At 52.1% G+C, this 22,657-nt stretch overlaps 1 protein-coding gene across 8 annotated transcripts in view; it reads right to left on the bottom strand.

Moving 5' to 3' along the window:
* Myt1l (myelin transcription factor 1 like) overlaps positions 1-22,657 on the bottom strand; it is a 370,648-nt gene that overhangs the window by 233,895 nt on the left and 114,096 nt on the right. The gene's annotated exons all lie outside the window — the stretch shown is intronic.

Here is a 22,657-nt window from a genome sequence, read left to right as displayed (position 1 = left end):
AGCCATGGCCACGCTGTGGCAGGGCAACAAGGGGCGGCAGGAGAGCCTAGGGAGGCAGGGGAGGGCTGCAGGGGCAGACAGCAGGAGGGCTGCAGGGGAGGTCAGCAGGAGGGCTGCAGGGGAGGACAGCAGGAGGGCTGCAGGGGAGGTGAGCAGGAGGCCTGCAGGGGAGGTCAGCAGTAGGGCTGCAGCAGAGGTCAGCAGGAGGGCTGCAGGGGAGGACAGCAGGAGGGCTGCAGGGGAGGACAGCAGGAGGGCTGCAGGGGAGGTCAGCAAGAGGCCTGCATGGGAGGACAGCAGGAGGCCTGCAGGGGAGGACAGCAGGAGGGCTGCAGGGGAGGTCAGCAGTAGGGCTGCAGCAGAGGTCAGCAGGAGGGCTGCAGGGGAGGACAGCAGGAGGGCTGCAGGGGAGGACAGCAGGAGGGCTGCAGGGGAGGTCAGCAAGAGGCCTGCATGGGAGGACAGCAGGAGGCCTGCAGGGGAGGACAGCAGGACTCCTTCAGGGGAGCTGAGTAGGAGGGCTGCAAGGGAGGACAGCAGGAGGGCTGCAGGGGAGCTCAGTAGGAGGGCTGCAAGGGAGGACAGCAGGAGGGCTGCAGGGGAGGTCAGTAGGGGGGCTGCAGGGGAGGACAGCAGGAGGGCTGCAGGGGAGGACAGCAGGAGGGCTGCAGGGGAGGACAGCAGGAGGGCTGCAGGGGAGGTCAGTAGGAGGGCTGCAGGGGAGGACAGCAGGAGGGCTGCAGGGGAGGACAGCAGGAGGACTGCAAGGTAGGTCTGTAGGAGGGCTGCAGGGGAGGAGAGCAAGAGGGCTGCAGGGGAGGACAGCAGGAGGCCTGCAGGGGAGGACAGCAGGAATCCTGCAGGGGAGGTCAGTAGGAGGGCTGCAGGGGAGGACAGCAGGAGGGCTGCAGGGGAGGACAGCAGGAGGGCTGCAGGGGAGGACAGCAGGAGGGCTGCAGGGGAGGTCAGTAGGAGGGCTGCAGGTGAGGACAGCAGGAGGCCTGCAGGGGAGGTCAGCAGGAGGGCTGCAGGGGAGGACAGCAGGAGGGCTGCAGGGGAGGACAGCAGGAATCCTGCAGAGGAGGACAGCAGGAGGCCTGCAGGGGAGGTTAACAGGAGGCCTGCAGGGGAGGACAGCAGGAGGGCTGCAGGGGAGGACAGCAGGAGGGCTGGAGGGGAGGACAGCAGGAATCCTGCAGGGGAGGACAGCAGGAGGCCTGCAGGGGAGGTTAGCAGGAATCCTGCAGGGGAGGAGAGCAGGAGGCCTGCAGGGGAGGTGAGCAGGAGGCCTGCAGGGGAGGACAGCAGGAGGGCTGCAGGGGAGGACAGTAGGAGAGCTTCAGGGGAGGACAGCAGGAGAGCTTCAGGGGAGGACAGTAGGAGGGCTGCAGGGAAGGTCAGCAGGAGGGCTGCAGGGGAGGACAGCAGGAGGGCTGCAGGAGAGGACAGCAGGAGGACTGCAGGGGAGGACAGCAGGAGGGCTGCAGGGGAGGACAGCAGGAGGGCTGCAGGGGAGGACAGCAGGAGGCCTGCAGGGGAGGACAGCAGGAGGGCTGCAGGGGAGGACAGCAGGAGGCCTGCAGGGGAGGACAGCAGGAGGGCTGCAGGGGAGGACAGCAGGAGGGCTGCAGGGGAGGACAGCAGGAGAGCTTCAGGGGAGGACAGCAGGAGAGCTTCAGGGGAGGACAGTAGGAGGGCTGCAGGGAAGGTCAGCAGGAGGGCTGCAGGGGAGGACAGCAGGAGGGCTGCAGGAGAGGACAGCAGGAGGACTGCAGGGGAGGACAGCAGGAGGGCTGCAGGAGAGGACAGCAGGAGGACTGCAGGGGAGGACAGCAGGAGCCCTGCAGGGGAGGACAGCAGGAGGGCTGCAGGGGAGGACAGCAGGAATCCTGCAGGGGAGGTCAGCAGGAGGGCTGCAGGGGAGGACAGCAGGAGTCCTGCAGGGGAGGTCAGCAGGAGGGCTGCAGGGGAGGACAGTAGGAGGACTGCAGGGGAGGACAGCAGGAGGGCTGCAGGGGAGGACAGTAGGAGGACTGCAGGGGAGGACAGCAGGAGGGCTGCAGGGGAGGACAGCAGGAGGCCTGCAGGGGAGGTCAGTAGGAGGGCTGCAGGGGAGGACAGTAGGAGGGGGCGGAGGGCAGGAGGGGGCGGAGGGCAGGAGGGGGCAGTGAGCAGGTCCATTCAGCCATCATGCTGGGGAATGACATCATCATTTTGAGAAAAAATTAAACATTCTCCGTCTGTCTGTCTGTCTGTCTGTCTGTCTGTCTGTCTGTCTGTCTCTCTCTCTCTCTCTCTCTCTCTGTATTCCTCTCTCCCACCCTCCCCCCACTCTCTCTCAGCACTGTGGATTGAACTCCCAGCCTTATGCCTTCTAAGCAGGTTCCCTGCCCCTGGAGTCACACGGCCCCGCCTTTTAAGTTTTAGTTATCGTCCCTCTAATGACTAAGTGATAGGGTCTAATAATGGAGACAGGGTCTGATAATGGAGACAGGGTCTGATAATGGAGACAGGGTTTAATAATAGAGATAGGGTCTAATAATGGAGACAGGGTCTGATAATGGAGACAGGGTCTGATACTGGAGACAGGGTTTAATAATAGAGATAGGGTCTAATAATGGAGACAGGATCTAATAATGGGGATAGGGTCTAATACTGGAGACAGGGTCTAATAATGTACACAGGGTCTAATAATGGAAATACAGTCGAATAAGGGAGATAGATAGGGTCTAATAATGGGGATAGATAGGGTCTTATAATGGAGATAGGGTCTAATAATGGAGATAGGGTCAAATAATGGAGATAGGGTTTAATAATAATGGAGATAGGGTTTAATAATAATTGAGATAGGGTCTAATAACTGAGATAGGGTGTAATAAAGGAGACAGGGTGTAATAATGGAGACAGGGTCTGATATTGGAGACAGGGTTTAATAACAGAGATAGGGTCTAATAATGGAGACAGGGTCTCATAATGGAGATAGGGTCTAATAATGGAGACAGGGTCTAATAATGGAGACAGGGTCTAATAATGGGGATAGGGTCTAATAATGGAGACAGGGTCTAATAATGGGGATAGGGTCTAATAATGGAGACAGGGTCTAATAATGGGGATAGGGTCTGATAATGGAGACAGGGTTTAATAATGGAGACAGTGTCTAATAATGGGGATAGGGTCTAATAATGGAGACAGGGTCTAATAATGGAGACAGGGTCTAATAATGGGGATAGGGTCTAATCATGGGGATAGGGTCTAATAATGGAGACAGGGTCTACTAATGGAGATAGGGTCTGATAATGGAGACAGGGTCTAATAATGGAGATAGATAGGGTCTAATAATGGAGACAGGGTCTAATAATGGAGATAGATAGGGTCTAATAATGGAGACAGGGTCTAATAATGGAGATAGGGTCTGATAATGGAGACAGGGTCTGATAATGGAGACAGGGTCTAATAATGGGGATAGGGTCTGATAATGGAGACAGGGTCTAATAATGGAGACAGGATCTAATAATGGGGATAGGGTCTAACAATGGAGACAGGGTCTAATATGGAGACAGGGTCTGATAATGGAGACAGGGTTTAATATTAGAGATAGGGTCTAATAATGGAGACAGGATCTAATAATGGGGATAGGGTCTAATAATGGAGACAGGGTCTAATAATGGAGACAGGGCCTAATAATGGAGACAGGATCTAATAATGGGGATAGGGTCTAATAATGGAGACAGGGTCTAATAATGGAGACAGGGTCTAATAATGGAGACAGGATCTAATAATGGGGATAGGGTCTAATAATGGAGATAGGGTCTAATAATGGAGATAGGGTCTAATAATGGAGATAGGGTCTAATAATGGAGACAGGGTCTAATAATGGAGACAGGGTCTAATAATGGAGACAGGATCTAATAATGGGGAGAGATAGGGTCTATTAATGGGGATAGGGTCTCATAATGGAGATAGGGTCTAATAATGGAGACAGGATCTAATAATGGAGACAGGGTCTAATAATGGGGATAGGGTCTAATAATGGAGACAGGGTCTAATAATGGGGATAGGTTGTAATAATGGAGACAGGGTCTAATAATGGAGATAGATAGGGTGTAATAATGAGGATAGGGTCTGATAATGGAGACAGGGTCTAATAATGGAGACAGGGTCTAATAATGGGGATAGGGTCTGATAATGGAGACAGGGTCTAATAATGGGGATAGGGTCTAATAATGGAGACAGGGTCTAATAATGGGGATAGGGTCTGATAATGGAGACAGGGTCTAATAATGTGGATGGAGTCTGATAATGGAGACAGGGTCTAATAATGGGGATAGGGTTTAATAATGGAGACAGGGTCTAATAATGGGGATAGGGTCTGATAATGGAGACAGGGTCTAATAATGTGGATGGAGTCTGATAATGGAGACAGGGTCTAATAATGGAGACAGGGTCTAATAATGGGGACAGGGTCTAATAATGGGGACAGGGTCTAATAATGGGGATAGGGTCTGATAATGGAGACAGGGTCTGATAATGGAGACAGGGTCTAATAATGGAGATGGATAGGGTCTAATAATGGGGATAGGGTCTGATAATGGAGACAGGGTCTAATAATGGGGATAAGGTCTGATATTGGAGACAGGATCTGACAAGGTAGACGGGGTCTGATAATGGAGACAGGGTCTCTGCCCTTTGACCTGGGAGCAGTCTTGCACCCAGACCCTCGCACCCACCTCTCCCGGGTGGCTCCGATCCCAGCTGTGAGGCTCTGGCTCCCAGCAGAAACACACTCTGAAAAACAGCTTCTGCTGTGGCGGGCTGGCACTGCCATCCTGGGGACTCAGGAGCCTGGAAGCTGAGGCGTCGGTTCAACGCCCGCCTAGGCAGCAAAGTCTGTGAGACTTTCATCTCCAGTTAATCACCAAGAAGCCAAAAGCGGAGCTGCGGCTCTGCTGGTAGAGCAAAATACCCTGAAGACAGCACCAGGCTCTGAGTTTGAGCCTACACAAACTAGAGTCAACTCAACCCGACAGCCTTCCGTTGACCAATTTATTATTTGTTATTCTTCTTTTCTTTTTAGTTTAAGGCAAAGTAAGCTGGGTTCCCGTGGCTCACCCCTGTCATCCTAGCTACCCAACAGGCTGGGATCTAAGGACTGAAGGTCAAGGCCAGCCTCTGCAGGAAAGTCCAGGAGACCCTGATCTCCAGTTTACCACCAAAATTCCAGAAATGGAGCTGTGGCTCAAAGGCAGAGCACTAGCCTAGAGCAAAGGAAAGTTAGAGGACAGTCCACAGGCTTGCAGTTCAAGCCTCAGGGCACACACACACACAGAGTAAAATAGTGGGATAGTGTTTGGATTGTTCAGAGTGAAACAACTGCATGTTAAAATTACCAGATACATTTTTTGTCAGTCCTGGACTTGAGCTCAGGGCCTGGGCATTGTCTTTGAGCTTTCTCGAGGCTAGCACTATACCACTTGAGCCACAGCACCACTTCTGTCTTTTTCCTATGTATGTGGTACTGAGGAATTGAACCCGGGTCTTCATGCATGCTAGGTAAGCACTTTAACCACTAGGCCAAACTCCTGGCCCCAGATACATTTTTTAAATAATGAAATGCATGCTGGAACACTGTGTGTACTGAGGCTAGGTGAGCAGCGTACAGAGTCAGTGGAAATTCCACTGGGGGAGTGAAATCTCTTCCCTGCAGGGAAGGGGTGACAATGACAAGAATTATTGTGCCCATAAGCTGACGTGTGGACGTGGAGCCCATTTGTAAGACCCTCAAGATAATAAACAAATAAAACAAAGTAAGTTTAAATGGGGTATTCTTATGGCTTTTCCTTGAGAGACGTAGGCTCCACTGGTTCTGTCTTTCCTCTCCTGTCTTCACAATACAAGCAGAGGACATGCCTGTGCATAAAACACAGGGTTGTGGGAAGTGGCATTGCACATCTGTGCTCGCTCTAGTCTGTCCTTCAGCTCCACATCACCTAGATATCCTTACACCCCAAGAAACCTCTGCCTAGTGGGCGCAGTCTGCCATGAGGCGTGTCCTCGGACGGCCAGCACAGCCAGCACGAGAACCCCCACCCTTCCGTGCTGCACAATGCCCTCTGCGGACGCAGCTCTGGCCTCAGGCTCAGCTGGATTTCCTTTTCCTTGTGGTTGGTGACCCTTGCCAAGATGAGCATGAGAAGAGATGAGTAACCCTCGATGCCAGGACAAGAGTTATACTCCATTAAATGAAATCTGCAGGCCTCGCAGTATTTTTGACCCACCACAAATTCTCATTCTTTCAGGATGTGCTTGACTCTTACCAAGAGTGTAAGTCACAAGGGCCAGGCCTGCGAGGAAGCTGAGTTGTGGATGCAGGCCAATCCCAGAAAGGTCCCCGAGAGCCAGGGCAAGCCTTAGCTCAGGGAAACTGAGGCAGGGTCGCTAGCTTTGTGACTGAATTCTGAAGATTCAAACGAGAACAAAATGCTTGACCACATCTCATCTGTTGTTTTGAAATTCTGTCCCCCCCCAGACAGTTTAACGTTTTCCTTCCAGTGGATGTAATAAAATAGCCTATCCTGTATGTCTGAAAGCCAAAACAAAGACCAAGTTTGCATTGGCTCTGCACATGGCGTGAGCCTGGCACTGCCGGGCACGCACCCCGCCTGACCACGTGGGGTTCTGACGCACGCGGGCTCCCACGCTCGGTGCTGTCTCATCTTTGGTGACTTGTCACCAACCATCCCACAGACCCATGTCAACATCCTCTGGATGTCACCAGCGACGTGGCCCAGACCCCTGCACACACCACGTCCTGGCGTTCGTCCTGCCGCTTCCACACTGTCCCTAACCACAGGTCTGCGGGGGTCAACACAACACTTCTGTGCAGACAGTGGCCCCCTTTTTACACCAGGCACAATCTGCCTAGGGCTAATGTGATAGGCCCAGGCTTGGTGGAAACACAACACTGCCTTCCTTCCTTCCTTCCTTCCCACGCCCCCGTTGCCACAACCAGCCTGTCTCTCTCTTCTTCCCTCCCTCCCCCTGCCCAGTGAGAGGTGTGCACAAACACAGATCCTAACCCTGGATGTACACAGTGAAGCCGAGAAGCAAGAGAAGAACCGTCTCAGACTGCCATGTGGGGCTGGGTCACGCCATGCACCAGCTGCAGCCCGACTACACCTTGTCTGTTCCAGCCACTGCTTTCAAATTCCCCGGAGCCTAATACTTCTCATGCCTCTAATCCTGGTTACATGGGCTTAGAGTAGGGAGGATCAAAGTTCAAGGGCAGTCCTGGGAGGAAAAATTAGCCAGACCCAGCCAATCTACCGTAATCTATCATAAAATAAAACCAAGCTGGGCACGGTGGTATGTGCTTGTAGTCCCTGACACACAGGTGATGGGTTGTGATCTTAGCCTAGCTTTCGATCAAAGTGCAAGATCCAACCTGGAAAAAACACAAATCCTGAAGCAGAAGGACTGGGAGCAGGGATGGCTCAAGGAGAAGAGTGGTTGCCTTACAAATGCGAGGCCCTGACTTCCAGCCATAGTACCACCAGAAAAAGCAAGCAACCAAGATCACCAAGTCTCCCCGAGTCTGCAGCCATGGCTTGCACACCGGCCACCTGCCTGGACAATCTGAGCTCCCGGGCCCGGAGGCCTGAAGGGCAGGCCAGCTCGGAGCCCAGCGGGTAGGTGCCGGCTGCTCTGTGCTGGGGAATAGCCCGGGGACCTGGGGACAGGCTCTGCTCAGTCCAGGTCTGAGGAAGCCCAGTGTTGGCTGGAGTTGCACTAGGAGTGGTTCTTGAGGGGAGTCAGAGCCAGGTGGGGTGAGCAGGCCGTGTCTCAGCCCTCCCTCCTTCCCAGACCTGTGCCCAGCATCGGGGCTCCTAAACATGGGGTGCCTCTGCTTTGGCCCAGACACATCCTAGATCCAGGAGACCTCGGTGGACAGGACATCAGAAGGTGTGTCTGTGTCGGCTGGCCAGGCGCAGGGCCACAATCTGGTATATACGGCCAGGCGTTCACCGGGTTGCCTCAAGTTAACTTCTTTACCAACAGCATACTGTCCCTGCCTTGGCCAAATCTGTGCTCGGGTCGATTGGAAAAACAAGAGTGAGCGGTAAGATTGGACAGTGGAGCTATGACACTGGACTCTCACACCGAGGTTCATCCAGGTCTGGCGTGAAGTAAGGCACGAGCCTTCTCAGCCGTGCAGGGCTCGGAACACGCCTCTGTTCTCTCCAGAGGAAATGCATTCCATCCCAACACAGGACTCTCCAATCAGCACATATTAGAATGCCGCCTGCTTAGAAGCTGGAAACGCCCGATGCACAGATGCTCACGTGTAGTGCTGCAGTGTCTCCGGGAATGAAGGAAACTCACAACACACTTGCACTGTTGAAGTTGTCATCACTTACTCACGTTAGCCAGCATGTACTGCTGAGACTAAGAAGATATAAACCACTTTGCAAGTCCACGGCATTATTGCACTATTCACAGTAGCCAAGATAGGACACAGCCCAGAGGCCCTACGATTGATGAGTGGATCCAGAAAATGCGCTATTTACACAACAGAATTTTACTCATCTCTCAAATAAGATCATGTCACTTGCAGGGAAATGGATGGACCTGGGAAAAATCATGAAGTAAGTCAAGCTCAGCGAGATGCACAGTGTGGAAGTTAGATCTAAAATGCAGATGTACACGACAACATATACAGGCTTGGATGCACATACAAGCAAATGGACTGAAGGATGGTGCACTTAGGGGTGGAGTCTGTAGTGTGACTCCTCTGAAAAACCGACAGACTTTGAAGCCACGAATACAGGAAGCAGACACACTGGAGACTGGAAGGGCCCTCACACGAGACGGGAAGGATGAGCAGAGACCATCGTTACCCTCAACATGCACGATCTAGAAATTAAAATATGCAGCTTGGGATTAGGCATAGGAGGAGGAAAATGAGAAGGATGAAAGGGAGAACACTGATTGAGATACATTATACCCCTAACCTGAGCTTTAATAAAATTATTTGTGTTTCCCAGTCCTGGGCTTGAGCTCAGGGCCTGAGCACTGTCCTTGGATTTTCTCAAGGCTAGAGCTCTACCACCTGAGCCTCAGCACCACTTCTGGCTTTTTCCTATGTATGTGGTACTGAAGAATCGAACCCAGGTCTTCATGCATGCTAGGCAAGCACTTTAACCACTAGGCCAAACTCCCGGTCCTAATAAAATTAACTTAAAAAATTCAAAATAAAAAATTACATTTGCAACTTCCATCCTTTTTTCAAGCAAAGCTGAAGAACATTGAAATAGTTTAAATCTTCAATTACACAATTATTTCTAAAAACTGCCTGCAGAATAAATGGACAGAAGATATCTCTGGTCATAAGGACCAGCTGGGAATTTCAAGCACTGACACATGGAAAGTGACAGTGGGATGGGAAAACTTTGAGGATTCAACATGCTGCTACACTAAGAAGCTACGCCCTCACTCACAGAGAAAGCGGAGGAAAGCTGCAGGACCTCTGTGAGTCCCCAGAAAGCTGGGAGCCACTCTTGAAGGATGGTGAGAGGACTGACAAAGTTTCAGGTCTCGTGTTAAACTCAGTATCTACAGCTGAAAAGCTTAACGTGTTCTGCAGAGCTGACAGCCGGTGGGAAGAGGATATTGCGTTTGTGCATATCAGAGCCAGAAGAGCTCCCGGAGGAAGACAAGAAGAAAAGAAAACAAAACCTGTGCCACACCCAGGTCAAACAGTTAGAACCCAATCAGAAGGAAGGGGAGCTGGAGGGTGTCCCCCGTGGAGGAGAGCCGGAGGGCTGTCCCCGTGGAGGAGAGCTGAAAGGTGTCCCCCCTGGAGGAGAGCCGGAGGACTGTCCCCGTGGAGGAGAGCTGAAAGGTGTCCCCCGTGGAGGAGAGCCGGAGGGTGTCTCCGTGGAGGAGTGGGTCGAGGGCCTTCAGAGCCGGGACCTGACAAGATGGCCCAGCCCCGCACCCTTCCCAAGCAGAGGTGGAAAGGGCTTCTTGCATGTCCTAGGAAAAGACAGCAGTCTGGTATGGAAATAGGATTGGCAGATGTCCTGGAAAGAAACAACTCCAAAATACTCTCCAAAACGCAATCTCATGCTTAAAGCACAGGCTAAGCTAGTTACAATGACCCCTGGGCAGTCGGAGGGGAGGAGAGGGGACGGGGTGAGGCGGGGGATGAGTACATGACAAGAGTAAAGGAGAAAGGGTGGCTGCTGCACAGCGTCCCCGGCGATCTGAGCTCTGACGCTGGGGCTGCCCATCTGAAGCAGGCCAGCTCCTCCTGTGGGAAAGTGTGGGGAGCACCCGCAGGACACACGTCATCTTATGTAGAACGCTTACAAAGCACAGGTCCTGGGAAAACTCTTTGGGAAACCTGGGCGCGTGCAGAAAACTAAAGGTAGATTCCTGTGTGTTACCACGCACAGATATCACCTCAAAGTGGACTGAAGACCTCAACATTAGACCCGAAACTTTGAAATTACTGCAAGAGGGAGTAGGAGAAACATCTGAGCTTATTGGCCTAGGCAGAAACTTTCTTTAAGGTCCCAGGGGCAAAGCAGAGAGGAGAGACTTGACGAATGGGATTACGTCAGAATAAAAAGGATATAGTTACCAAGCCAGAAAGACAGCCAGCACCCTGGGAGAAGAGCTTCACCAGCAGCACATCAGACAAAGGCCTAAGGAGCTCAAGAAAAGAACCCCTCCAAACCTAACACACCAGTCACGGAATGGGCAAGGGAGCTGAGGAGAGACGTCTCAGAAGAGGTGAGCATGGCAAAAGAAACACATGAGGGAGTGCTCTTCATCCATGACCGTAAAGGAAATGCAAATCACAACAACGGGATTCCATCCTATCACCCCAGTTAGACCGCACAACTTCGTAAATGTGAATGCGGCAAGTGTTGGAGGGATGTGGAGAAAAAGGAACCCTACTGCTCTGTTGTTGGGAATGTAAACTAGTACAGCTGCTCTGGACAGTGGAAAACTGGAAGTGGGGCTGTGACTCAGGGCTAGGGATGCATCCTTGAGCAGAAGAGCCCAGGCCCAGAGCTCAAGTCCCACAACTGACAAAAGCAAACAAACAGAAAACTAAACATAGATCATCCCTACGACCCGGCCTTACCACTTCTGGCCATCTCCCCAGAACATCACAAGCCTGTAAAGACACTTCCATATCAGGGTCCATTGCCAAGCTGTGGAAACAGTTTATGGCCATATCAGTGTCACACAGCCAAGCTATGGAAACAGCCCGGATGCCTTATAATAGATGAGCAGATTTCAAAAAAAAAAACAAAAAACGGTGTCTATACACAATGGAAGTGTAGGCAGCTGTTAGAAAGAGTAACATTATGTCATTTTCAGGGAAATGGATGGACCCAGATCAAATGGTAAGTGGGGTAAGCCAGGCTCAGAGTGACCAACAGCACATGTTCTCTCTCCTATGCAGAAGCCAGATATAAAAGATGAGGACATAATGACTATACAGGACTCTAGACACGCACACAGTCAGACTGGAGAAGGCGACTCTTAGGGGAGGAGCACAAAGGCACAATGCCTGTGCGCCTCTGACCATATAAAATAATATTTATTGAAATCAATTCCAGGAAAACAAGAGGCTACCCCCTCTCTTTTTGTCTTGTTTGTTCATTTGTCTATTTTTAGGAAGACAATGGAGGGGTAAGGATGGACAGAGCAGGACCTGGGGAGAGCGTGGCCTGGGCAGCGTGGTGGACAGAGCAGGACCTGGGGAGAGCGTGGCCTGGGCGGCGTGGTGGACAGAGCAGGACCTGGGGAGAGCGTGGCCTGGGCGGTGTGGTGGACAGAGCAGGACCTGGGGAGAGCATGGCCTGGGCAGCGTGATGGGCTGCAATGGCTTCCTGAGGCCGGCAAGGGTCCAGTGTGAGCACTTCACTCCCGGCTCACCCTCCCTGACACGGAGAAAGAAGAATCCTTCCTAAGACCTGGGTTTCTCAGCCCCAGGGTCTGAAATCCATACTCCTCTGTGGGGAGGGATTAATTAAGATTTATTAGCTCAATAAACAAGAATATTGAAAATAACTTGTGGTAGCTCCCGAAGGCGATGAAGCATTGATTGTGTACCTGAGAGTAACTGAGTCAGATTTATACTTGCACTGAGCAATGGCTTCTCACCAAAAGGTTTCCGGCTAGATGAAAGAAATTAATAATAATAAAAAAACGTAAATGTATCTGAGGTGTAGCCAGCAGACATCTCAGGCTACATCTCAACTCCAGAACCTTCAGCCTGGGTCGCACGTGTTTTCCCAGTTGTTTCTGGCGATGTGAGCATTAAGACAGGATTTCTTCCTGGTGGATGGTCTGCTGGGGTCCGACAGCAGCCGAGCATTGCTGTGCGGATGGCGCTTCCGGTCAGGACAACCCTGATTCGTACGTGCCGTCTAACACGTCCACACCGCTGTGTCCACGTAGGAGGGTTTGAACTACAAAGCCTTCCGTTTTTCCTCGTTGATTCCTTGCTTTAGATTTCTGAACTTGATTACATACTAAATAGGATGTGCAGGATTGATGAGACCTCCTGTGTAAGCCATGGTGGACAGAGGAGTCAGGACAGACTCACCCAGAGCAGGGGACAGTGTGCAGCTCCTAACATGCATTCCAGGCCATGGGGTGGATGTTTTATGACAGGGTTGCATGTACTGTGACTAGGTTGCATGTATTGGGGCTGGGGTTCTATGAACCAGGGCTGGTTGAGTGTACTGGTGCTGGATATGTACACTACGGCTCCGTTAGTGTGCTAGAGCTGGGGTTCCATGACCCAGGGCTGGATGCATGTGCTAGGGCTGGGCTGTATGTACTAGAGATGGGTTATCTCTTAGAGAGCCCGACCTCCTCAGCTCTGACCTGGAGCTGGGCTGTCTTTAGAGAGCCCGACCTCCTCAGCTCTGACCTGGAGCTGGGCTGTCTTTAGACATCCCGACCTCCTCAGCTCTGACCTGGAGCTGTGTTGTCTTTAGACATCCTGACCTCCTCAGGTCTGATCTGAGCTGGGCTGTCTTTAGAGATCCTGACCTCCTCAGCTCTGACCTGGAGCTGGGCTGTCTTTAGAGATCCCGACCTCCTCAGCTCTGACCTGGAGCTGGGCTGTCTTTAGAGATCCTGACCTCCTCAGCTCTGAGCTGGAGCTGGGCTGTCTTTAGACATCCTGACTTCCTCAGCTCTGAGCTGGAGCTGGGCTGTCTTTAGATATCCCGACCTCCTCAGCTCTGAGCTGGAGCTGGGCTGTCTTTAGACATCCCGACCTCCTCAGCTCTGAGCTGGAGCTGGGCTGTCTTTAGACATCCTGACCTCCTCAGCTCTGAGCTGGAGCTGTGTGGTCTTTAGACATCCCGACCTCCTCAGCTCTGACCTGGAGCTGTGTTGTCTTTAGACATCCTGACCTCCTCAGGTCTGATCTGAGCTGGGCTGTCTTTAGACATCCTGACCTCCTCAGCTCTGAGCTGGAGCTGTGTTGTCTTTAGACATCCTGACCTCCTCAGGTCTGATCTGAGCTGGGCTGTCTTTAGACATCCTGACCTCCTCAGCTCTGAGCTGGAGCTGGGCTGTCTTTAGACATCCCGACTTCCTCAGCTCTGAGCTGGAGCTGGGTGTCTTTAGACATCCCCGACCTCCTCAGCTCTGAGCTGGAGGCCCCTGCTGGGTAGTATAATCCCGGGTGTGAGATGGTTCCTCTACCTCCCCATCAGTCAGTGGGGGCAAAGAGGGCCAGTGGCCCCGGCCCATCTGGACCTGCACGGCAGCACAGAGCACATTTACTCCATTACGGGAACAGTCACCGGCCTTCCATAAGTCTCAGCCGCTCACCTTCTCATGAGCAAGTGTGAAGAACAACATCTCAGTTAAAAGTCAAGTGTAGATTCGTGGTCACCGTGCTTATTCATGCTAACAGTACAGTGTTCTGATCCTTTGACAGGACTGCAGTTCGGGCCACCTTTTGATTCATATCGTCCTTCAGTGAGCAAAGTGGAAGAAGAGGTGGCACTGGATATCCAGCTTTGTGAGGTCAGGGGCAGCGTCCCAGCAGCTGGGACCTGGGACAGCTAATGCCAGCAGCGGGCAGGAGAGGGCTACAATGACTGGGAGCAGGCAAGCCATGGAGAGAGAAACCAGCTGAGCAGCGAGGCCAGCGAGGTGGGGTGGGGGAGAGACGGAAATGTGTTTTAATAACCCATTTTCCCTCCATTTGCTCCCATCAGGATGGGAAGGAACGCAAGACTTGGCTCACACCACTTAAGGGCAATAGAACTTCCATCCTGCTACAAAAACCACTGCCCGGAGGCCCCAGGCGGTGAAGGAGGTGAGGGTTCAGCCAAGATGACCCACGGCTCACTTAGGGGCACAGACAGAACCAAACGGACTGCAGTGGAACCACTGCTCAGAACTGCACGACTTGGTATAAACTAGGGCTTTAGGTTTTATCTCAGCCCTTAAAGCAGACCATAAAATTAGATCATGTACTGAAACCAGATTAAAGCGGGCGGATGGCACATGTGGGCCTCAGAAGTTCAGTGTGACTCGTGCTGTCTCCAGGACCAGGGGCGGCTCATGATTCTGCCCAATAATCAAGGAAATTTATTTTGATAAAATTCACACTTAATAACATTCTTTTTTGTAAGTCACTGGACTTGAACTCAGGGCCTGGATCCTGTCCTTGAGCCCTTTTGCTCAAGGCTCATGCTCTGCAACATGAGCCTTTGAGCCACAGCTCCACTTCTGGTTTCCTTGTGGTTAATTGGAGATGAGTCTCACCGACTTTCAAGCCCTGGCAGGCTTCAAACCTTGATCCTCAGATCTCGTCTTCCTGAGTAGTTAGGATTACAGGTGCAAACCACGGGTGCTAACAGTCTCCTTTTCTGGAGAGGGATTCTGCATTTCAGAGGGAAGCGCGGGGGACGGGGGCCATGTGAACACTGCGTTGATCATGCCTATTTCACTTCCACTTGATTTTCTTTTCTTTTTATCGTTGACAACATTGGAGATCATTCGATCTGAAGTGCAGATGATCTGTGTGCTGTGCATATGGACACAGAGAGGAGGTGGAAGTGGAGAGACTTGGGTTTCCGGAACACACCGCACAGGTAGACTCCAGAGCCCCTCCTGGCAGCTCTCTCTGTCTGCCTCTCAGATGGTGTGTGAACAAACCTTTCTTTAATTGGTTGCCATAGAAACATGCTTTCTGTTGACATGGTTATCATAGTGGCTTGTCTTTTCTTGTTGATTTGTAGACAGGGGCTAGTGTGGAGCGAACAGCTCAGCTCTGGGCGTTGTTTCTCTGGACATTTACAGCAGATGGAGATCCATAGTGCCAGTCTCTCCAGAAAACGGCCATCGTAGATTGTGTGTGTGACTAACACTGGGGCTGCCAAGACTTCCACTTGTCCCTCTCCCCGATCCACTCTAGCCAGTTCACCCAGACGGGTCAAGCTCCCGTCTCTCTAAACCTTCCTACCTTGGCACCCATGTGCTGCCAGCCGCAGCTGTAAGTGGGTGCACCCAGATAATGTTGCCCGTGAAAAGCCGTTTCGAGCCATATCTGGGAAACAAAACTTACATATGCCTTGGCCCTTGCTAGGCAGATTGGAGGGGAAAAAAAGACCTTTTGAATCCCTGCCATTGTTTCCTATTTAAAAATTTAGAATCTGCAAGGAGAGGCTTGGCAGATTCCCAGGGAGCTGTAAAGCAGCGTGTTTGGCACTGTCACCTTGGCAGCAATTTGCATGTTCCAGGCTGCACCTGACAAGACCTGCCAGGCCTATCAGACATGAGAATCCTTCCTTCTCTGTGCTGAAGTGTCGGGAGCAGAAGGCTGAGCGGGGCGTGGCCACCATCTCAAACACGCTGAAGTTTGCCCTGGCTTCCAGCTCGTTATTTGGTGTGGTTCTGCTCCCTTCTCTCCACTGTGATCCACACACCTATTGCCGGCATGCACACACACATGTGAAACCAAATACGCAGGCACTGACATGGGCGGGAAGATCAGGCACACGAAGCCACAGTTCATAAAGGCCCAGCCTTCGCCACACGGGGGCCCAGCGCCGGGATCTGGCACTTGACATCTCTGGTCTCCCGTGGGCAAGGGTGGTCAGAGAGGCACCATGCATCCCTTCCCCAGGGCACTCGCGGTGGACGGCAGCCCGGGACTGATGTTCGAGGGGGAGTGACGCTAGCCATCGTGTTCCTCAGACACGCCTTCTGCTCCCCAGCGTCTTCTGAGGTCCCCGGGGCACGGGCAGAGGCTGGAGATGGAGCACTGCTCCCCCCCTACACACAACATGCTGGGAAACAGGCAGGCGGCCATTCAGAAGGGGACCTGCTCACCCGTGTGTCCACCCAACCTCCCGAGATGCTGGGCATCGGAAGACAATGCCAGCTAAGGATGCCACGGCATCACTGGCCTGCAGAACCCTGTCCGTGCTGTGACAGTGGCGAGGGCGCTGAGCCTGCGCTCCAGACTGTCCTCATGCTAGTTATCAGCACAGCTCCTGCCCTGTCTCCTGGGGCTCTCTTTGGAGTTATGGCCGTCGAGCCCTTCATCCTCACACAGCTGGGCTGTGGAAGGGAAAACTAACAGTGAAGCCTCCTTAACATCCAGGCAACACGTAGAGTCATCTTCAGACTGCTGCAGCCAAGGCTGGAGGCTGGAGGAGAGCTGGGACACCTCTGCGGGAAGCTTCATGGACCTGGATCTTTGCCCAGGGCAAATGTCTGAGGAAGATGGAGGGCGGTGGGCGAGCTCACGCAGCCCAGGGAGGAGGGGAAGCACCATGGACTCGAGAATGGGCTTTGGGGCTCAGTAAACATGGGATCCTCTAAGCCCTCCAGCACCCAGGCAGGCTGGCTCTTCTCCAGTGCAAATGCAGGTTTAATTAGGTGCTCAGGTGTGCAGAGAATGCTGGTAAGAGGTGTTCAGCTGAGCTCTTCAGAAACTGCCTAATTACCACACAGTGGCCGTGGCACAGAACCCCTCCCCATGCTGTCAGGAGCATTCTGGGAGCATCCAGAATTCTCCTCTGAGCTCAGTAGGACCTCTTCCTCCCCATTGCAGGCCCAAGGAGGCAAAAAGTCAGAGTACAGAACAGGAGAAAACCTTTGCCACTTACGTACGACAGTGGCCTAATATCCAGAATATACAGAGAGCCTAGAAAATGAAGGCCTCAAAGAATCAGCAACACATAATAAAAGGGCAAATGAACTAATTAGATATTTCTCAGAAGAAATAAAAGTGGCCGATAGACACATGAAGAAATGCTCAAGATCCCTGGCCATAAAGGAAATGCCAATCGAAACAATACCAAGATTGCGCCTCACCCCATTTAGACTGGCCATCGTGGAAAACACAAAGAATAACAGATGTTAGTGTGGACACGGCCATGCGGACACTAGCACACCATTGGTGGGAATGTAAACTTGCTCAGCCACTCCAGAAGGGACTATGGAGATTCATAAAAGAAACGGAACGCAGAACTCCCCTATGACCCAGTAATTCCCCTTCTGCGCACTTTCCACAAGATAACAACTCAGGGTGTAGTAAACCCGCCAGCACAGCTCTGCTAACTGAAGCACTGGTCACTGTCGCCTAGGTATGGAATCGACCCAGATGTGCCTCAACGGACAAACGGATCAAGAACACGTGCTCTGTCTACCTATGTGTCTATAAACAATATCACACCATTTGCAAAGAAATGGAAGGACCTGGAAAAACTGATATTAAGTCAGGCTCAAAAACACAATGAATGCATGTCTTCCATCACATGTAGAAGCTAGAACTAATGTATAGATACAAAAGTAAACATACAGGGCCTGTATGCAGTACACACGCATGTCTTAACGGAAGTCTGGGATGTGCAGGGGAGAATTCAAATAGTATCTAAATGAGCAAAACAAAATGAAGACCAGGAAACTGGTACTTGAAGCTTGGCGGGGAGCACTAAGGGAAGAGCGGAGAGAAACAGAGGCAGACAGGGAGAAGGCAGTCGTAATACTCGGTGCATATCCTATGAAAATGGGGCAATGCAGCAGGGTGGAATAGACAGAGAGAATGCTGGAAGGCTAACATCTGTGAGGTACACTGTATTCCTAAACTGACGTGCTGGGGGCAAATCCTTTGTACAACTACTTAAAGATAAGAAAAATACAACTTTTTCTTAAAAAGAATGATGAATGCTTGACATGCCAGATGTATTTAACCGGATTTAAAGTTTACACGATGTGTGCCTGTGTCTAAACCTCACACAGTTCTCACTCACATATGCAGTCTTACGTTTCTGTGTTACAGTTAAAAATAAATATATGAACAAAAATGCTTTCAGGGTGAGGAAAAGCTGAAAAGAGATGCATGGGTCAAACTGGTTGTGGGTGACAAAACTAAAAGAACCCAAATAATGAAGAGCCTTGTGTGCGCCAGTCTCTAGTCCAAGAGCCTGGGGGAGGGGGGCGCCAGACCCTGGTGAATCTCCTGAGTTCACGTCTGTGCCCTTTGTTCCTACACCTGAGAACTTGCGGGTGTTTGTTGACGACATGCCAGGCCCTCACTCTGTGGGTAGCCATAGGTACATCCTGACTGGACGTCAGGAATCTGCTCCAGCTCCCTCCCACGCTCTCCCTCCCGCCCCCACTCCTGGATTTCCTCCAGAGCGAGAGGCTTTTGTCCAGGTTGTTACCCAGATGTCCCAGCCAGCAGAGACAACTCACCTTTCCTTAAATAGTAGGGGAGGTGGAGCCAGACTGGAATCCTTACTGCCTAGGAACCCAGCATTAAGGAAGATGGGTCAGCTAAGGTTCTCTGTCCTTAGTGTCTTCAGGCAGTTGTACAAAGCGGTTAGCATTCCACCTGCTGAGCTCGGGTTCTCGTGACCTCATGAGCTGCATGGCACGTGACGTCCAGTGCCGAGGGAGTACATGTGCTTCATATCTGTGTGCATACACACAGGGCACACGTAGTGACACCACAAGGTGTGCATGTACTCACGAACCACACAGGTGCCGTCAGCCCCCACCCCGGACATGCATGCAGCTCTCAGCCTCACGAAATGTGGCCGCTCACTCCCACGCAGTGTTTGTCCCCCCGCGGAGCAAAATAGCTGTGCCTGAAGAGCCCATGTGCAGGTTTAACAAAAGGGATGCTCGCATACTTGAAATCACATTGTAAAGAAACTGTCTATGCTTAATTGTCAAAGTGTTCTTGTGGCTATTTTTTTTTCAATTTTGCCAGCCCTGGGCCTTGAGCTCAGGGCCTGAGCACTGTCGTTGGGCTTTCTCCAGGCTAGAGCTCTACCACTTGAGCCACAGAACCACTTCCGGCTTTTTTTCTATCGAGGAATTGAACCCGGATCTTCGTGTATGCTCGGCAAGCACTCCACCACTAGGCCACACTCCCAGCCCTGTAGCCATTTTTGCTTTTCAGTTTAATTTTTTGTCAGTTATGGAGCTTGAACTCGGTGCCTGGGCTTTGTCCCTGAGCCTCTTTGTGCACAAGGCCAGCACTCTATCACCTGAGCTGTAGTTCTGCTTCCAGCGTTTGAGTGGTTAATCGGTGCTAAGAGCCTCACAGGACTGTCCTCCCTGTTCTGGCTTCAGAGGGCGATCCTCGGATCTCAGCCTCCTGAGCAGGCATGAGACACCTGTGTCCGGCCTTTTGAACTGTTTTTATATATAAAACATAATTTAAGATATGGAAATGGAGATGTGGCTCAAGCAGCAATGTGCCAGCCTACAGTGAAAAAGCCAGGCAGGAGCATAAGCCCTGAGTTCACGCTCCAGTACCACCACACACACGTGCACACACACACGCACACACACACACACACACTCAAAATCAAAACAAAGCCCTCCCTATCTAACAGGATGAATCGGATTTCCTGAAGAATTCTTACCATCATTGCTTCTGTCTGTCCACATCTGTCCCCTTCGCTGTTTCCTGAATCTATATTCAAAAATGCGCTGAATAATTTTGAGACTTTGACCTTAAAAATACAAGCACTTAAGTAGCACACGCACATGCTACAGTTTCTACGTCTAGGTTTAAGCTGGGCAATTTTAGGAGGAGCCTTTGTGAAGGTCACAAGCTACTGGAGATAGTCCTTGAGGCTGGGCTTGCATTTCTGCACATGCTAACACGGCAGGGTCTCCTCCTTCCTTCATCAACTTCCTTCTCTCCTTGCTTGTTTAAGATTCTTCTCGCTTCCGCCTTCCTCCCTCTCTCCCGAGGGTCATACACTACCCCCAGGCATAAGTGTGTGCATGGTAGGAAAGCCTCCTCTCACGGCACTGTTCTCTGCTTTCCCTCCCAGCCTCCAGGGCCACGGCGCCATGTTGTTGATCCCTTCCTTCCCTTTTGTCTCGGATTCTATTTCTTAGATCAAATGTGGCGCCCCTGCTCATGGACTAAATCTTCTGAAAGCCACGGTGTCCTGGGTGGGAACACCTGCCCTCCCCAGCTCTGCCTCTGGTTGCTCTCCTTGTAAAATCAGATGACTCATGACTTTCTATTCCAAAGAGTCTGGAAGACATATGCATGCCTTGCTTTTGCTTTTAAATAAGAAATACAGTTGCCTGGCTCAATTATAAGAAGTAAGTGAATGGCCGCGGGGCCACGCTGACACTTGCAAGGCGAAGCCGACCAGCCCACACTGAGTTGGTGGGTGGCCATGCCAGGATGGCGGCGCTCGGGCCCTGCTCTCCTGAATTTAACTTCCTGCCCACTCCTCCCCTCTCCACTGGCGTCTGTGTAGAAACGGTGCTCACCCCGCCTTGAGGGTCCATTGCTGGCCTTAAAGGTTGGACAAATGAACAGTGCCTGGAGCCAGAAGGCAGGACTCTGAGCACCTGCCCTCGTCCCCCAAGTCCGAGGAGAGTAAGGGCGCAGAGGGAGAGTGGCGTGACCCATGCTCTGCGCACAGTGCTCCACTCTGCTGTGCTTCTGGCTCTGCAGTGCCTTCTGGCTGGGCCTGGAACATGGAGCCCGTGGCACACCCAGCAGTCAGCCGACCCAGGCCCTGGCGCCTGGCAGGGTCGGCGGGGAAAGGCGGGTCCAGCGATCTGCCACCAGCACGAGGCAGAAGATGAAGGGCCTGCTGGGCCCGGGGGCCACTTTCTCCCTCTGAGCAAGTCCCGCTGCTCTGCCAACGTGAATGCCATGTGCAGTCCACGTGTGGACCAGCTGGGAGCCCACACCAGGCCATGTGTGCAGGCGTAGACTTTAGGGTCGTTTCTTTGTGATGAGATTTATGTGTGAATACTTAAAGTATATTTGATAAACGTCACTTGCTTGATATTAGAAGCACCAGCTCAGTAAAGTCACATTTAAAAATTAGACTTGTGGGCCAGGAGTGTGGCCTAGTGGTAGAGTACTTGCCTAGCATGCACGAAAACCCAGGTACCACATAACACAAAAAAAGCCCGACGTGGTGCTATGGCTCAAGTGGTAGAGCTCTAGCCCCAGGACAGTGCTCAGGCCCCAAGTTCAAGCCCCAGGACTGATGGAGGGGGAGGAAGGGGCCGGGAGTGTGGCCTAGAGGTAGAGTGCCTGCCTAGCATGCACGAAGACCCGGGTTCAATTCCTCGGTACCACATACTTAGAAAAAGCCAGAAGTGGTGCTGAGGCTCAAGTGGTAGAGCTCTAGCCTTGAGAAAGCCCAAGGACAGTGCTCAGGCCCTGAGCTCAAGCCCAGGACTGGCAAAAAAAAAATTGGTCTTGTAACAGTTCCTACGAAACACTCTCATTAGTGAAACAGGAGAGGGCGAGAGGAGGTGAGACGCCCGCATGCACGGATCGAGCACCCACAACTCAGAAGAGGCTCCAGGCCCAGTTCCAGGCCGAGCGCATTGTGAGTGAACAGGTTCTTTTGTTTTGTTGTTTGTATTTTTAACTGCGAGCAAGCGTACAATTAAACATAATGCTTTCCCCACCCTGAACCAATGAGTGCAGTGAGACTTCAGGGTAAATGAGTGGGGTGTAGAAGAGAAATAATGAGAACAACTGTGACCTATTATGCTGGCTCATAAAGCTCTCCGAGCCTGCAGCACCCACCGGGTAGCAGCAGACGGCAGGCAAAACCAGCCTCTCATTTCCACGGAATAGGACGCAATTCTATTACCAGACAGGCAAATGGGGTAGTCGGCAGACAAACAAATCACTAGTGCACAGTGAACCTTAAAACGCAGGCCAGCGTTTTCCTTATAGAGCACTCTGAGAAACTGACATTATCAGGATTTTCTCTTCTCCCAAGAGGCCACATGGGTAGAACGCAGTCTTGAGCACCGTGCTGAGAGAACTCGGCCAGACCTCCAGACACAGGCTCCCGCGCAGCTCCAGCAGCCGAGACTGGGCAGGGCCTGAAAGCCCAAGCCACCCTGGTAGCCTCTGCCTGGCACGCAGCAACCCGTCCCATCCCCGCCCGCAGACCAGAACCTGTTGCCGATGGCCTTGATGTGCATGGATGCTGTTTTTCCATGCGCCTCGGTCTCGTTTCCTCACCAGAGCCCTGAATCTCCTCCCAGGGCACCCCTCACCCCCTGTGTCACTTCAGCCACAAGAGCAGGCAGACCACTATTGCATGAAGCAAAAGGCTCTGTCAGTGGGGAGCCTCCCCCA

This window comes from Megascapheus bottae, chromosome 7, assembly GCF_031878675.1.
Source record: "Megascapheus bottae isolate mThoBot1 chromosome 7, mThoBot2.hap1, whole genome shotgun sequence".
Taxonomy (NCBI): domain Eukaryota; kingdom Metazoa; phylum Chordata; class Mammalia; order Rodentia; family Geomyidae; genus Megascapheus; species Megascapheus bottae.
This window is presented reverse-complemented; position numbering and strand designations above follow the sequence as displayed.